We start from the raw sequence: 5,184 nt of genomic DNA on the forward strand, positions 1-5,184 counted from the left end.
ATTCCATGATGGGGACATTCTACAATGTAGTCTTGAAAGCGTTCCCATGCCTTAGGGATAGATTTGTCATGTTGTTGCTGAAAACTTGAAATTCTCCCACGCAGAGCATTGGTCTTGCCCGTGGGAAAGAACTTGGCTAGAAAGGCAGTGGAGCAGTTATCCCATGTAGTATTTCTATCTTTATTGGCGTAGAACCACTGCTTCGCCTTCCCCAAAAGTTAGAATGGGAAGAGGCGAAGTAGTATGGCATCCTTGGTTACTCCTTTGATGGTGAAAGTGCTACAGATCTCTAGGAAGTGTTAGAGATGTGCACTCGCATCTTCATGTGCCTTTCCACAAAACTGGCTAACTTGCACCATGTTGATGAGAGCTGGTTTGAGCTCAAATCCATCATCTCCAATATTGATATTAGGTCTAGTACGGATGTTGGCAGTGGTTGGAGCAGAGAATTCACGAAGAGTCTTGTCAGTCATGGCTTCAAATTCAGGTGTTAAGCTTCGCCTTATCCGGTTGTCTTTCGATTCTGAAGCTGGGACTTCCTTGAGTTTGGCTCTAGTTCTTTTGATTAATGCTTCGGGATTTTCAATGTAGTTTGTCAGAAGGTTAAAACCGATCATACATTACCCTGCATAAGATACACAAGTGGACAAAACAAGGGTAAGCCTGTTTGAGCAGAGGTCAGTGGTTTATCTCGATCACATCAATAAGCATAAGTTTATCAATACTTCCTTTGTCTAGCTACCTTCCCCAGCAACGGTGTCAGAAATGTTTGTTGGTATTTATTAACTTGTCACTTGTTTTAGTAGCCACCTATTAATTACCTACATCTCCTAACATTACTTTACTAAGTTGTCATCCCTAGTGTTGGTGTCAGATATGCTTGTTGGTACTACTTAGCATCACTACTAAAATGATACTAAGTAGTTCTTTATCATTTTATGTGACTAGAAAGAATATAAAGATATATGAATGAAAAGGAATCTGCAAGCGCACAGATAATTATACCATTGTAGTACTTCACCCGAGAGTATTTCAGGTATCGTTATTTATATTTTACTACAGGGAAGGTCTAGCATGGACAAGTATTGATAACTTATACCATTGATGGAGAAGTAAACCATAGCCAATACTCTACTCATAACAGGGGTAAGTCATACGATAAAAGATATAATAAGTATTGATCAATGATGATGATAAATCACTCAGAGTACTCCTTTCTATGGTATTAGCATGGTCAGGTAGAATATTAGAGGAATAATTTCTAAGTCATTCTTAATTACAAGTCAAAGCATACATTGATTAGTGCAATTACACCTAGTAATCATGGCTAAGATCATCTTTATATCTACACATAAGGGATATTACTAAGGAAGATTAAGAACAGAGCTTGTCCTTCCTTCGTAACCACATCCTACATGCTACCTATATCGGGGAGTGGACTACAAAGGACTCAACGGGAGTGTCACATCCGCGATCTACCATATGGCTTGGAATATAGTGTGTATCCGCAGATAAACAACGTATAAACACCATGCTTACACAATGTCGACCACTCATTCCGTGTACTTTGGAGCGAGCGCTATACGAACTTATGCATAAACATAATGATAAACTAGCTATACTAAGTATATAATCAAAGTAGACGATGAACATTATAATAAAAAATATAAATAAGATGAATACTAATATTGTCATAACAATTATAGCAAACATATAAAAATAATGGAGATACAAAAGAGAGAGGGTACAAGGATTATACCAAACCACGCTCTTGACACGATCGGGAATCCAAGCGAAGCCTGCTTGCCTCCCTCTAGACCTAGCCTAAGTAGCTATGCCCTAGAATACGGTGGAGCACTGAGGATGATTAGGGTTTCTATCTTCTCAAATGACTTGATGCCTTAGGGGGGTGGCAGGGGCTAGTATATATAGCCCAGAGCATCAAACGTGAAGCCCTTGGATCAAACCGACTTAAAGAATGACGTAGATGCAACCTAGGAGGCGGTGGAGGACCGACATTACAACGCAGAGACCGACAGGTGGACCTAGGGGTCGGGCGGCCTGCAGGTGGGGCCGACAGCCTCTGCCTCTCTACCTCGGCGTGGTGTCCTATGGTGTCCTCTATAACCTTCTAGTGCCCGTTTTGCGGTGGATAAGCGTAATTAAATCTGACATGTAGGTCCACCTTTACTGTTTTCTGGTTATACCTTGCAGAAAATACAGATTTAACAAAACTCGTGGAATTTATTAGTTTAAACCCCTAAACCTTTGTTGGTGATTATATTTATGCCCTTATTCATGTTTCTTTGACGGTTTATAATGGTTGTTAACTACCGTCAACAAGCCAGTATGTTTCTCAATCAAATCATATGCTTTCACGTCTATCTTTTTACATCTTTTGCATGCTTTCATGATAATCGACAGGTTAGATCTATGTAATTGAGTAATGATATTGCCGATATGCTTGTTTTATTTATCATACATTATGAACATGCTGGATATCGACTCTCTAGTCGATAGCCTTGTCTTACTGGCCATTTGGCCGCACATTTGGAACTGTCTAGACAAATGACCGGCATATTCCATCTTAAATTACTGATCAATCTTGCTCCCTTATCAATTGCAGGTCAAATTGACTGACACGCCCCCTAGGTCACAACCGTCCGGTTCGGTGGTGCTCTTCCTAAGTCCGGAGAGAAGCTCGGGATCTGCCCCGCGGAGGCCTCTCCCCGGCGTTGATCACTGTGTTCCCGGCGTCGACAGATACCTTCTCCATGTCATTAACGTCAACCAGCATCGCCTTCGCTTCATCAGGCAACCCAGCAGACTTCCTCCGGTCAATGCCAGATTGGTACAGGAGGCGCTCCCAATTGTTGTTGACTTGGTTCAGCCAGGTAGTCTAGAAACTGAGAAACAGCTTGTGTTTTCAGGGTCATCCTTGGAAGGACGGGCGTGTGTTGTTACTAACTGTAACAACCATGCTACAGAATTGGAGCTCGCTATGTCCCAGGGAGAGTGTGACAGAGTTTATAAGATGTCTGGAAAGAAGCCTTATTTTGTATGGTTCTCTGCAACATTCAGAATGTATTCAGCAAGTGAAGGGGTCTTAACATGTAATTGAATCTTATAAAAAAAAAACATGTATTTGAATGTGCTCGAAAGATATTTTTTTGGATAATTGCATTAGGTGCCGGCTCACTTCTACGTTGCAAAATGTACTCAAAACTACCTTTTTCCAATTTTCAAAAATGAATTCTTTCAGAAAAGAAATCCCAATCACTTAGAAAACCTTCTGTAATACTTCCTCCATTCTAAATTATAAAATATTTTATCTTTTTAATATATAGTTTTGCTATACACTTAAATATACGCCATGTCTAGATATATAATAAAAGCAATATATATATAAGATTCAAGACATCTTGTAATTTAGAATGGAGCGAGTTTAATTCATTATATGGTGCTATAAAAAAAATACTTGAGCCATTTTTTAGAGTGAAAGGTCCAGGGACGGGTAAAAAAATGCAGATATATACTCCACCAAGTTCATTGTTTAGAAAGAAACAAAAAAGGCACAGTGCTTTACTCTCCTTATATCACGGAGTACAAGCTGGTTACAATGGCCCAGGTACTAGTCTTACAAATTGGTAAAAGTTTCGAAGCTCTGAGCTTGAGCGCATCGTTTGATTTGCAGTTGTTGACTACGAGTACTACTACTACCAGTACAGTTTATCGATGAACGAAGATGCAGAGCTGGATCATGGCCTGAGGAAAGCCGGGTGCGGCCTGCCGGTGCCCTGGAAGGAGGTATTCTTGAGGTGCTCTGGTGCGTTCTCGAACGAGTGCCGCCTCGCTAGCGACAAGATCTTGTCCGCCGCGATGAAGTAGGCCATCCCAGCAACTGACATAGACGGCAAAGTGAATGAACTCGTCAGATTACGCTTAATGTTAGCTGGTCGAGCCGGCAAGTGCTGATATTGTCAAAACAACAAGGAAGATATACGCATGCAGGATGCACCTGTGGAGATGATGAGTGCCTGGCCGGTGGGGTTGATGTTGGCCTTCGCCCATGGCAGCATCCTGACGCTAGCCAGATATCGAAATGGTTAGATACGTACTACAGGCTTAGACTACACCGATTGCATTTACATGATGAGATAGATGAACTCACGGTGGGAATCGCAGAGGCGACGGTTGCTACAGCTGCTGCTTTAGCCCCTGCGAGCGTCGCTTCTGCATGAAGATATGTACCCAAGCAAGCATCGGTGTACAAAGCAATCGATCAGACTAGCCAGACATTTACCCTGTTCGCTGGTTGGGGTTGGTGCTGGTTTGGGCTGGCTGGTGCTGGTTTTTTGTGAGAGAAAAACACTGTTGGCTGACTGGTTTAGGCTGGCTGAAACCAACAAGTGAACAGGCCATGACGGCGAACTCATGGTCGTCTTCTTGTGCTTGCAATGTGACTATGCGATTGCAGTTGCAGACTGCAGTGAAGGAGAAGTTGGCTAAAGCAGCATTGGGTTGTGAGTTGCAGGGCTCTGCAAGGGAGGCTTAGAATTTATAGGAGCTAGCTTCGAAGGATCGGCGTACGCCGGCCGGGGAGAAGCGGCGGGCAAGAACCTGGTTTTGGTTTTGGGCGAAACCAAACCCATTTGTTGCCTCTCTGCTATCCACTCGTGCATGTATCATGGGATTCCAGCACCTACTTCACTGCCTCCAGTACTCGTACTTGTCATCACCGTCCAGAGTACACAGAAACTGAAAACAAATGCGTGCAAGAAACAAGGCCAGTAGTTTAGTACTACGAGATGTCACAAAACTGGATTACTTTTTTTTAAAAGCCTCGTGCAAGATAATTGCCGGGCATATATTAATAGAGAAGAAGTATTACAAACAAAAAAAAACACTAAAAAACCACCCACACAGTCAGAATTTTTTTTAATTTTAACACTTTTTCGAAATTAATTTTAAATCTAATATTTTCAATTTTTTTAAAACTAACACTTTTGGCCGGGCCTATTTCTCTGGCACGGCCAAATGCCTGTGCCGCGCCATGCATGGTGGCGCGGCAGCGAGCTGACGTGGCGGCGACCAGAAGCGCTGATCGTTGACGGGGCAGAGTTCTGCCGCGCCACCGATCTTGGCGCGGCAGAGCCGGGTATATCCTCCGCCACGGTCCGTGTG

General features: G+C 42.8%; 1 non-coding gene across 1 annotated transcript; it reads left to right on the forward strand.

The window, feature by feature from the left end:
- Nucleotides 1–107, forward strand: LOC136530044 (small nucleolar RNA R71). Its single transcript, XR_010777552.1, has one exon. It is a non-coding gene; the product is annotated as a small nucleolar RNA R71 (small nucleolar RNA).
- Nucleotides 108–5,184: the final 5,077 nt, after the last annotated feature.

This window comes from Miscanthus floridulus, chromosome 19 (assembly GCF_019320115.1).
Source record: "Miscanthus floridulus cultivar M001 chromosome 19, ASM1932011v1, whole genome shotgun sequence".
Classification (NCBI taxonomy): domain Eukaryota; kingdom Viridiplantae; phylum Streptophyta; class Magnoliopsida; order Poales; family Poaceae; genus Miscanthus; species Miscanthus floridulus.